This window comes from Euleptes europaea, chromosome 1 (genome assembly GCF_029931775.1).
Source record: "Euleptes europaea isolate rEulEur1 chromosome 1, rEulEur1.hap1, whole genome shotgun sequence".
Lineage (NCBI taxonomy): Eukaryota > Metazoa > Chordata > Lepidosauria > Squamata > Sphaerodactylidae > Euleptes > Euleptes europaea.
This window is the reverse complement of record NC_079312.1, coordinates 74,248,417-74,261,364: the sequence shown is the minus strand read 5'-3', so window position 1 is coordinate 74,261,364 and position 12,948 is coordinate 74,248,417. Positions and strand designations below refer to the sequence as shown.

The following is a 12,948-nucleotide window of genomic DNA, read 5'->3' as shown; positions in this document are numbered from 1 at the left end:
GATCAGCAAGAGCACGGAGTAAGACCGCTGTGGGCTGCATGCAAAAGCTCTCCATGTTTGCCCCTCTGCTTCGCAAGCGACCCCATGCCATTGATCGAAGGGGATCCTGACCTGCAGCGGAGGAGGGCTTATACACAGAAGACCTGCGTTGCTGTGGGAATTCTGCTTTGTGCCCTGTCTCTGCAGGCAAGGAGGGAGCGTTTGGAAAGGAGTTGGCTGGGCGAGAGTCGCCTGTGGGGTAGGGTTTCCGAGAATGGAAGGAAGAAGGCTGCGAGTGTTTAAAACGTGAGCCTCTTTCTCTCCAGCCTCGGCTTGCCCCTTTTCCCTGAATTTGGTTCCAACCTCTCTTTTGTGAATGCTGTGGAGTCTGATCTGGGCTGGCTTGAGAGTGGGGGCTGATATTGGAATATGTGGTGGCCTGGATAAGTTCTGGAGGGTGCTCCCCTTCCTCAGTGGTTTCGGCTTGTATTATTCTTTGACGCTCAGCCGCATCTCTAATTTTCTGTTTTACTCCTTCCCAGGTCATGTCCCCCACATATATCAGGTTGGCCATAAATCTGGTGTCGCGGTTCAACCTCTTCACTAACGGCTCTGTGAATTTTTTATCATTGTAGTCTGGCTCTCCATGTGGATCGTTATTGACTATCTTAGCTAAGCGTGCCAGCAGCTGTTTGCGCATTACATATGCCTCAGGGTCCTCTTCTGGAGCTTGGTGCTCTTTGCAAAAGAGGATTGGGGGCGTTTCTCCGGGTTTAATGAATTCCAGCACCTCCCTCATCCAGTCCAGCACCGGTTTGTTGCGCAACTTACGGCTGGCAATGAATGAGAAGAGCCGTGCCTGCTCATTGAGAGAGGTACATTGCAGAGCTAATGCAGTTAAGTCATCCTCGTCAGCTGTGGGGTAGGAGGCGGAAACCGTTGCGAGCCATGAGACTGCTGTGTCTTGGTTAAAGGGGCCCACGTAGGAGGCTATGGTTTTTAATTCCTCCACTGTCCATCGCTTAGTTTCCTTAATCTCCTTATTAAACAGATCCTCCTGTCTAACAGTGGTTTGCACTTTCCGGGTAGAAACCGGATTGATGGGGAGTGGATCTACAACAGGGGCAACGTTGGGGGAGTGCTGGGGGGCATAAAAAGTCTCGCTCTCTCCAAAAATGGAATGTATGGGGAGAGACTCCATTTGCTGGGGCTGCAGAGTGCTGATCAGCGCCTGTTTGAGACCTAATTTATCTCTGAGGGAGTTGATTTCCCTTTGGCATGCTTCATGGGAAGCAGCCTCATATTTTTGCTGCGTTTGATTTGCTAGAAAGCTGGCAGCTTGGGTAGCTTCATCCGTTTGGGCTTTTGCCGCTTCTAGTTGCTGGGTAAGGTGATGGACTTGCAGAGCAAGCTCATCTTTTTCTTTCCCAGTTTTAAGGAGGACTTTGGTTAGGCTTTGTTTCTCGAGTGCCATTTGCTGGCTTTCCGTATTGAGCAGGAGCTCCATACGCTGGTTCTCAGCAGTTAGCTGCTGGACCTGGGCTGAGAGTTGCTCAGCTTCATCAAAAGCTCTGTGTGATTCCTTGAGCATGGTCATGCAATCCTGGAATGCCGTGAAGACACCCCAGGCAATGAATCTGCCCTTTTTTGAGGAAGACGGTTTTTCCTTATTACAGAAAACTGTTAAGGTTTCCTTCAAGGTGGCCATAGGATCGGGGCCCTGGAAGGCTCCTGCTTTCCATGGGCATTCGCCCTTCTTGGAGAGCCATTTCTCTAGTTCATCAGGTTCCGGGGCATGTTTAAACAGGGGGCTCATTTTTAATGCGAACCGGTTTCAAGCTCTCAAAAAAAAAAAAAATGTCTCCGCAGAGGGGACAGGCACTTGCACCTTCCCTGGCAAGATTGCTAACTTGTGCTGTTGTCTTAGTGGACACACAGGAAAGTTCACCTTCCTGGTCTCCAATAGACTTATTCTCTCTCTGGGGAGCCTTACCAGAACTGCCAAAATAGTTTTACCTGTGTTCTGTTTCAGTCTGCAAAACCTTGGCAGAAGTGGGGAATTTTCCCCCCCCCCCCACTTTCAAAAAGACTGGCTACTCTGGCACTGAAGTATCTGCAGGACTTGGGGCTATTTACTTTGCCCAGTCCTGAAAAGACTATACTCACTCTCTGGAAAGTCTTGCCACCCACCAGGGTAAGGCTCTTTTAATCTGTGGGGGGGGGCATAAGCTATCCCTTTGCTTAGCCCTTGCTGCAAAGTCTCTGCTAGGGGGTTCTGAGTTATATCCTTGGCTCAGCCCTAGAGACTATTTCCTTGGCACCTGGCCAGCACAAAACAGAACAACTACTCAGGCTCTCTGGCAGTTTAAAAGGGGTAGCCTTGCCTATCTCCTTCAGCTAAGGGTCCCTGACAATTCAAACTGCTCTCCTGGCTCTCCTGGCCAGTTTGAAATGGACTCCTGCTTTATTTACTAAGCAGGCTTCCACTGGGCAGATTCTGTGCTGTTTAGAATCTGGGCTCTCCTGGTCGCTTAAAAGAAACTGGGGGCAGGTATTTTAACCCTAGCAAAATGGGGGGGGGCAGGTTTTTCCTATTGAGCGATCTTCCAGGAAGGGGATATTATATTTGCCTACGTGTAGGTGCAGGATGTCTACGTGCAAAACCTACTCTGCAGTAACCCATCCCAGATAGCCATTCAAAATGGGGAATCTCAAGAAAGAGATGCGGTTCCCAGGGCGACACACACCCGTCTCCCTTGCATTGCCGGGAAGGTGGCCCGGCGGGCGGCTGAGACAAGTGGTGGGCAGAGATGAAGGGGGGAAAAGCCAACCCACAAAATAGTGCTCTCTAGAGCCACACACACATACACACACACGCTTCCTTGCCAAATTTACAAGGTCATGGACTTTCTCCTACGTCTGTGTGCCTGAAATGCTCACAGGGTTGCCCCGCTATCTCCACCAATAATCTGTTAGCCAAAATGCCCGGTTATAAATTGTTATATGGGGGAATTAGCGAATCAATAACCGGCAATGGGCATAACTTGAGCTGGGATGCAACCTTTATCTACCAGAGTCCATACCATGACCAGTAAAGAGGCAGAAGCAAGGGAATTAGGTTAAAAGTAATTTACTCAGATTATATGTTCACACACACATACAAAACTACACATACACGTCACACAACATACAGAGTCTAGGAATCAAAGAGAGGAATAGAGACTTTTGCCATGTGGCAGGCAGAGGAAATATACTGCACCTCTCTTGCAGATTAGTTGTCCGTCCTGAATTCCATGCAGCTTTGGGGGATAAAAAGGGGACAAGGGGGGGGGCTAGGTGTCCAAGCATGAACACCCCCTCTGGCAGAGTGCCAGGCAGTATGGAGGGGAAGGCCCAAGGGAGAGAGAGAGTGGGCTGGGAGCATTGCAGTTATACTGTTTTTCTGGGGGCGGGGAGAACTCCTCCTAGGTTCCCAGGTGGCAAAAAGGTGACAAAGGATTAAGCTGTGGGGTAGTGAGAATTTGGAAATCTATTATAATTCCAATGGCTTTTGCAATCCCAGGAGAAGTCAGGAGTCTCACTGATTGGCTTAATGGCTTGAAACAAAAGGTGCGATCACTGCTAATGTCTGGAGATCGTTGCTGAAGAGCGAGTCATTGTTATCTTAATGTCTGCTGAATGGCTTTGTTGAACTAGTCCGATGTTGCAAGAGGGGGGTGGGTGCTGGTGCAGGCTACATGCCTGGACATATTCCCTACAATATGGCTTTCACTAGAGCAGGATACACAGGAACATGGTTGCCCTCTGGTTTGCTGGAGGGACTGCTTTGGCTGCTGCTCTTTGACTGCTGGTTTCGAGGGATGAAGAGAAGTCCTTTCCATGGCGGCACAGGCTTGCCACTTGGTCTGGAGAGGCTGCTGCACACATCTGCCAGGGCTGCCATGACCAGTCCAGGAGATTGGCAACCTGTTAGGCTACAATAACCACTAAGCACAGAGCACCTTGCTGCTCTGGTAACTTGTATCACCTATCATATTTGAATGTGAAAGCATTAAATGTCACGCTTACAAATGAAATAAACTTAACTGTGTTTGTTACCCTTGACTCCTGTGTTCTCATCAAATCAAATAACCCACAACAAACTGTGAAGCATCCAAGGAAAAGGGATCCTGATTGTAATCTGCTGTGCTCTCTGCTTTAAGAATTTAATATATTAAAACTAAAAAATAATAAAAAAAATAATAAAAAAATCCTTTATTATGAAAATAAAGCTTATGATTATATATAGCCTATCAAAAAAAAACGAGAATATCTAAAAGAAGTACTTCAACTACATATCCAAAACTTGAATAAAGATAAACGATCAATCTTTTTTTTCAAGGAATTTATTAAGATTAGAAAACAGTAATAGATTCTTTTAAATGTTATGAAAATGATTTTGGTGATTAAATACAATATGTTAAAAAATGATAACTAAGCAAACTATGTTAGGGGGTAACAAACGTATTTTCTTTACACTTCCCTTACCCTTTTTCCTTTCCTGTATCCCCAGATAATTTTAAAAATCAATAAAAATATCTAAAAAGGAAAAAAAAAGAATTAAGGGAGCCTGTGTAAAAAAATAAAAATAAAATAATCCATTGTGCCTCACATTCCTAAAGCTGAAGGTGGACCTTGTAATAGAAAAGGAGGGTAGAGGAAGTGAGGGACGATATCGGGTGATTGAAAAATATAAAAAGTAAAGGGCCTGAATCAGGCGTTGTGACAGTTACTTGTTTCCAGCATCTGATATTCAAAGATATAGTGCCTCTGTACTTGAAGGTTCGATTTAGTTATCATGGCTAATACAAGTTGGTAGCAGAATTTTTTTTTAAAGCCGCTATAAATTCCTATTTACTATAGAATTTGACCCTATAGCACCCATCTCATAGAACCAGTCTCCTGTTGGCAGTGATGAAAAATGGACCCAACATTTGGAGAAGCTTTTGTATTCAGAGAATTTATTCTGTAAACAGAAAAATTAGTAATGTCCATGATTGTCTCATCTGAACATATATGTGAACATAGGTGGTGAAAGTTATCATTTGAAAAATGCTGAGCTAACTCTATATGAGATCTTTACAGGATTATGTACTACTCAGTGTTAGTACCGCTACTCTAAAGCCACATAGAATGTGTGTTCTCCACTGTCAGGTTCTGCATTCAGGCCCACTAACCCAATGCCCTGAGCAGCAGACTCCTGACTTGCTCTTTTTAAGGCCTCAGAGCCAAATTAGACGTTACAACAACCATGGATTTGTAAAATATTCATTTTACAGATGAATGTAACCATTGAAAAAAATGTTGTGAGGGACCAATCCTGATCAGGCCCACAGCATGGAAGGAACCAGGTGATCTTGTCCCCCTCCCCCCGCACCTTTTCAAGTACTGAAACAGTCAGGGAGCAGTTTCAAGATTTGAAAAAATGGGGAGGGGACACAAGGTTATCTGATCCCCCTGTGCCCGGGCACTTGCAGTATTTTTTTAAATTGTCAAATTCTTCTGCAAAATGGCAGCAGTAGCTATAGTTTGAATCCATGGTCACCATAACATCTAGTTTGGCACTCATCTGCTGAAAGGGGAGGAGGTTTGAGATTCACCCCATCCTCCTCCTTTCTTCAAGCTTGCTCCTCCATTGCCTGGAGCCCAGATCAGCCTCTTCTCATCAGCCTCTCCCTCACTTTTAAAAGCCAGCCTAGAGAAGGTGGGTCCACCCACAGCCTCCTGGCACTCACAGGAGGGCAGACCTTCCCCCAAGAGCTGGAGTGCTAATTTGATGGTAGCTCCAGCCTCATACATCCCTGTTTTCACCCTTTTTTCCCTTGTTTCAACCCCATAATTGCTTTTCTCTGCCCCTCTGATGGGCCATGTCTCTGTTGTTGGCTAAGTAACCGCTGGGATTCAGCTGTCCCTAGCAGGAGTCAGGGGTGCTCCAAACACTGGCATCCACAATGAGAAATATTTGGACAAATGAACAAAGTAATATTCATGTCATTGTTATAGCAAACGCAAAGCCATCAGTGCAAATTAAATTTTGATATACTGTCTGCGAATGTCCATGATTATATAAACCAGAAACTAGAATAACTTCAGGCATTTTCTTCAAAACATGTTTTAAATTCAAATACAAATGTTAGAGAACATAGTATATGAAATTACTATGCAGTTCAGCAGCCTTTTTTGTTTAAACTGGATATTAAAAATTGGGAGCATAAACCAAATTGCTGCTGTTCACATAGAATGCGCAGATGACCAGGAACTGAGAGTAAATGAGTGGTTGGAGGTGGAAAGAGAAATCTAGAAGGGCAACGGATAAGTACAACAAATTCTCTCCTAGTCTGTGCCTTTACCGTGCTTCACTGTCACTCAACTCAACATTCACACTCCCACACCTTTCCTCTGCTACAGATCTATACGCATGACTTCAGTTGGGGAGGGGTTTTTTACTGCATTGCTAACCTTTTTTCTTTTCAACACTTCCCCTCCATTTCCAGTAACCTGTTCACTTCTGGCTTCCCATTCTCTGTATTCAGCTACTCTATATTGGGGAAGAGTCAGATATGGTAATCTGAATCATGCCCATAGGGATTTTATTCACGGTGATCACCCTTTTTCAGCCCTAGCTGACATTTAACAAGTTATTTACACATGACTAGCTGAGCCATAATGTGGACAGAAATGCTAATTAGAATATACTTCCCACTGAAAGCAATGCTATGTGGAGCGATGGCATCCACATTCTGATGAACAAATAGATATGCATTGAATCTGTGCTGGTGATTCCTGATCCAGCATGGAGAAGCCTAGTTATGGGGGCGTTGGTAACCATCCTTTCTCTTACTGCTTTTCCAGAGGGATGGAGATAGTTTAAGAGCAAAAGCCGCAGCAACTGGAGGTGGACGGGGGCCTGTTCGGGAACAGACAAGGCTTGGTCATTCCAGGTATTTGGGGGTCTGATCCGTTGATGTCATGGCTCCAAGCCCTGTCCCAGGTAAAAATCTTCACAGATATAAACTGGTGGTAGTTGGGGATTGAGGTGTGGTGAAGAGTACCCTCACTATACGGTTCTTCAGAAGATTTTTGTGCCAATCCAACCATTGAAGACTCGTACCTGAAATACACTGAAATAGATGGGCAGTGGGCTATTTTGGATGTCCTGGACACTGCAGGCCAGGAAGAATTCAGTGCAGTGATGGAGCAGGACAAGAGATGTGTTTCTTATAGTCTATTCCGTCACAGATAAAGCCAACTTTGAGCATGTGGACAGGTTTCATCAACTTATCCTCAAAGTCAAAGACAGAGGATTCTTTCCAATGATTTTGGTGGCTAACAATGTTGATCTAATGCATTTATGAAAAATCACCAGGAGCAAGGAAAAGAAACGGCAGAAAAGCACAACATTCCATATATAGAAACCAGTGCTAAGGACCCTCCACTGAAAGCTGACAAAGCCTTCCACAATCTTGTCAGAGTAATCAGGCAATAGGTTCCAGAGAAGAAGAAGAAAAAGATGAAGTGGTGAGGTGACAAAGCCACTACTTCCCACAAACAGCTTGGCCAATTATGTGCATGGGTCACCTTACTAGGATCTAGAGGGAAAGCCAGAAGACAACAGTGCTACAGCACAGCTAAGATCAGCGGCTACCTGAGTTTGCAAGTTGTCACAGTAGCATAGCGGTACAGCAGATGCTAAGCACCACTACCTGAATTCCCAGTTTGAGAAGGCTGCAGACTATCTTGGGAAGAAACAAAAAACCCTGGACAAAAGATTTATGGAACATTCTTGGAATACCAAGCATGTGCCACTAAGCAATTGTAGCCGCTGTCAATGCTACCCCAAGCTTTATTCTACAAGCCAAGAGGAAGTGAGGCAGTGAGAGTGGAAAGCAAGGGGAGACCTCCAGTTCCTATTCTACATTGCATGTCAATTAGCTACATTTCAAAACTCCTGTTCTAGTAAGCCTCCCTATGACTGCTCCTCAGTCAAGGGTTGCCACAGCCTTAAAAAACCACCTACTATTTTTGCCACAGTAATCCTCTTATGGCTACCATGTGTTCCACATGGCTCAGAGCTCTTCATGCTGCTGGTTTACATGTTCTTTTTTTCCTTCATAGCTTGCTGGTAGTTGTACCTACTTCTTTCCCCAGGTACATTACTTGATGTTACAAAAATGTGCAAGTCAGTTGGGAAATTGCTAGAGACAGAAAAGAGAAGGCTGGACTGTGTAATCATAAAAGCATTATAATATAAAGAGGAGAAAGAAATTTAGACAATGTGTTATAGCTACAGAACTATGCTGTTTTCTTAACTCAAAAAGCACTCCCATGGGGATAAGCCTTTAATGCCACAGAATTTAGAACAACTGTAAGCTTACATGATTTGAATTGAATCCGCTACCTTCATTCTCGTTCAGAGCATCTCATTCAGCTACTCTTCACTTTTCTTTTTTCTTTGGGGGAAAAAAACATCCTGCCAGATTCTGAATAATACTGTGATTCTTTTAAACTGAGAGATTCATGTGAGCCAACTTGGGTAAACATCTCTTGCATTTAGTAAAATCAGCTGCACTGGCACTAGCTGTCCTGGAATTGACTGTACCAGAAGTGGGATGATCAATATTGCCATTTATGTGAAATGGGGGTGGGGGGAGTTTTTCCCACTCCCCCTCTTCTTCTCCACTACAGCCAACAGTGACTCAGACTCCTCCCCCTCCAAACCAGTGATTCAGACTCCTCCCTCCTCCAATTCCTTCCATTCCATCCAGTGTGAGTCATAGGCTACAGTCAAGGAGCAGAGAGAGGCAAAAAAGAAAATTGTCTTGCACTTCTTGTATGTAGGTGCAAGTGATCAAACTATTTTTGTACATTAATATTTCAAGAAATTGCATGTGGCAGATCCTTGCAGGATAATGACTGAAGACCTGGAATGAAGATCCAGATATGGCACCATGGTTCAGGCAGTGGGGTCCAAACACCAAGAGGGTGGAAACAGCAACTATGATTAGAGTACATTTCAGAAGGTTGATACTAGGGATGCTCCTGAAATTCATCAGCCATGGAATCTAGATTGAATTCTACAATTCTGTCAATACCAGATATTGCTCTGAAAATTGAGGCAGCCCAAGCAAAACCTGCAATGCTTTTTAATAAAATCTGCTGGACATTCAATCAGGAAGTTTCCAGTGTTTCCAGTGATACCCAGCAACAAGCTATTTTGTATCTTGTTGACACCTATTCTCTCACTAACTCGTTCAAACCAAGCCACTTACTATCATCCAATCCTACAGTAACATCTTTTTGCACCAAGAAGAATTTCAAATGTTTAATCCCCAATTCCTTTTTTTTCCATTCTAAGTCAGAAGAATAGAGGATCTGAGGCCATAAAAGCTACTATATAATATTACATCAAGCAAAATAAGCATGTGCAGAATGGCTGGCAGCCCCATCCTGGTGGTGGTGGTGGAGAGAGCTGCACTGCGGCCAGGCACAGCAGAACATTGATGTAGCTGAGCCACTCTCAAAGGAGAAAGTTACACTGTGGCCAGCACCAAAACTGGGAAAGGGAAAAACACAGAAGTGGTTACACCAGTCCTGCAGCAGCATGGTAGAGAGCTCGCTCCATGGCCCACAGCTGCAGCACAAGGGAGGATCGGCTGTGTGGCCCGATGGACAGGTGGATGCCGCCAATGGGTGGAGAGAGCCGTTGAAACATGTCAGGGCATGAGCCATGGGAAAAAAAGTGGGGAGGCCAAGAACCAGCTGCATGGGAGCCCCAAAGCGCCATGGTGAGGGCTGCGGCAGGGGGTGGGAAGGCAGGGGAGGATAAGGAGAGAAAAGCACAATTGGCCCATCACCAGAGGGTCCTCCAGTAACAACCTCCACATGACGACGCCAGACACCCTCCACTCAATGGGGACTGTAGCAAGCCCCCCCCCCAACATGGGATCCTGGTCTGCCCTGCTAAAGGGAGTACAGGTACTAGGAGCTCCCAGGAAGCCAAGGAGAAGCGCCAGGGCCACCAGGAGACTGAGCGGCAGATCCCCACAGCTGGGGAATGAGCCCAATGCAGTGGCCCAGAAGGTGGGGTATAAACAGGTGGAGAGAAGGCTGGGGGGAGGTGGTGGGGCCATGGCCTTTACCCCTACTCTTGCCATGTCAAAATGCTCCCCCCCCAATCAGATGTGACTATGCAGATCCTGAAGCAAACTCCAGAGGGTTGGTCCTCCTAGTTTAGATTGCACTAAGCCCCATAATGGGAATGAGCTGGGGGGCTGGGGGAGGTCCTGTGCTCTGACAGGCTCATCGTATAGAGTGGTCCGGCAGCCAATCAGCCCATTGGGGGTGGCTGCCTCAAATTCCAGCTGCAGCGGTTTCTGCTCCAAATGGGGCACCATCAGGCAGCAAAGGGCACAGCGGCCACTCTTCAGCATTTGCATATGCAGTCAGGTTTTCTGGAAGCCCACTGACCCCCATTGAGCTGTCTAGGGTGAAACTGACCAGATGGCCCACTAGGCCCTCCCCCGGGGGCACTGGCAAATTCCATGCCCCTGGCGCCCATCCCATCGGTCCATTCATGTGGTGTTGGAGGCCTCTGCCACCGCCTGATGGACCCCTTTGAGGCTAAGCACACTCTGAAATGCCGTACTTCTGCAAGTTTGTATGGCTTTTAGATTCACTATACCTACAGCACAAATTTACATTCTTTAAAGTGAAATTCTTAAAACCAAAACTGGTTTTTGTTTGTTTGTTTTGTTATCATCACCAATCCTGATAAACCACATAAAAACACATAGATAATTTATGTTTCTATGTTCAGTACCAGCACTTTCTCCTAAATTCAATCAATACTAATACTATTACTACTAATAACAATAATACCTAATTTTTCTGGCAAATGAAAACCTTTTTCAGATACTATTTTGGGGTTTTCCCATTTTTCAGAAGACAAAACAGGTTTTTAATATGGTCTTTATGACATCATTAACCCTTTTTATTTAGAATAATGACTTCTCCCACACGCCAAGAGGTTTGAAATTACCTGTGAAATATATTTCCCTAGGCACAGGCTCAAGAAGCATGTAAATTACCCAACTTAATGGCCTCTAGAGTTTCTTTCAGTCACACACATACACACTCTCACACAAAGTCAGATATATTCAGAAGAAATCACCAAATGTATGCAAAAAGGTGAATATTTCAGGAGTGATAACAGAGTTGATGGACTTGGTATAGGTCTGGTACCTAAGGGACAAAAATATACATAGATTCTTTAAAAGAGAGTGAAAACTCCATATGAAACAGATGTATCATTGGCACAAATTGTAATTTTTAAAAGGCATTTATTGGAGAAAAAGGCCAGGCATAATTTGCACAGCATGTAAGAAGCCAAATGTAAGAGGTCTGATGCTGCAAAATTCACCCATTTAATTTATAAAATCTTAATACTTCAGCACATTGAATAATTGGCAGTAGATGGCCTGGATCTTCTTCTAACTGTGCAAAAAAATATCAAAAATTATGATTGCAATGCCCTGACCTAGATAACCCAGGCCAGTCTGAGCTCATCAGAACTTGGAAGCTAAGCAGGTTCATCCCTGGTTAGTGCTTGGATGGCACACCACCTAGGAAGTCTAGCACTGCTACGCAGAGGCAGGCTACAGCAAACCAGCTCTGAACATCCCAAGCCTTGAAAACCCTACAGGGTCGCCATAAGTCAGCTGTGACTAAACGGCAAAAAAAAAAAAAAATGACTGCAATACTAAGAGCAGGTTCCTGGAAGTAATCTCCATTGAATAATATGACACTTACTTCTGGATAGACATTTTTAGGGTTGCCTGCTATATAACCTAGTTGTTTACCTTTTCCCACTTAAACATGTCCAAACTCACAGTGCTCATAGTGAGTAGATGGAGGTGGTTAATCTTAGAAAATGACAACAAAGTGTGCCTGGTTTAATACGAAAGACAGACATCCTGTTTCAGACACTAAAATGAATAAAAGAAGATACATAAAATGCTTAAAAAAGTGATTATCATATCATCTTTTGGCACTTCCTAATAATATCTGAAATAATGAAATGTGGTATTTAGGTTTTACTCAAAGTGTAACATACACTGAAGTTTCACCTAAACTTTATTTATTTATTTGTTTATTTATTTATTATTTCAATTTATAGCCCTCCTGCCCGGGCCAAGGTCAGGCTCAGGGCGGGTAACACCCACAAAATCAACATATCTTCAGTATAAATATATCACTAAAACAATAAAAAACATGCTAGATGGTTTTAAATATTTAAAACTATTGTTTTAAATATTTATTTAATAATTTATTTGTTCACTTCATTTTACCCAATTGTGACCCAAAGCAGTTTACATCGTTCTCCTCTCCTCCAGTTATCCTCACAACAACCCTGTGAGTTAGGTTAGGCTAAGAGAATGTGACTGGCCCAACATCACCCACCTTCCAAGGTCAGTGAGCTTTCATGTTAGACTCCCAGATCCCAGTCTGACACTCTAACCCCTATTTCATACTGCACAGGGTTTAAGATCACTATCAACACAAAAATGTCTGACATATAAAAATGGAAACCTGAGAAAAAACAAACAAATCTACACTACTGCAGGATACTGTGTGTAAGGCATGCTGGTTTTATGCCAAATAATAAACAGGTGATTTCCCCATAAATATGTAGTCCATGTTAAGATTACAGAATCTGGTCAGGTGTAATACATACTGAAAACATTGGGGGGGGTCTTCTCCCCTATTTTTCCACTGTAAAATTGGGGACCACAGGGGGAAAAACTCCTATGAAGTGTTTTCTTTTGAGTAAAGCATTTCACTCATTTCAAATGTATAGCATAAAACGTCTGAGGACTTTCTCAATTTTTGCAATAGAAAAACTGGAAATTTTGGGGGAACACTGGGAAAATC

At 44.1% G+C, this 12,948-nt stretch overlaps 1 protein-coding gene and 1 pseudogene across 1 annotated transcript in view; one reads left to right on the top strand and one right to left on the bottom strand.

Annotated features, from left to right (window-relative positions):
- The window catches only part of CACNA2D2 (calcium voltage-gated channel auxiliary subunit alpha2delta 2), a 720,324-nt gene that overhangs the window by 690,359 nt on the left and 17,017 nt on the right, over positions 1–12,948 (bottom strand). The gene's annotated exons all lie outside the window — the stretch shown is intronic.
- Positions 6,988–7,693, top strand: LOC130492085 (ras-related protein M-Ras-like; annotated as a pseudogene).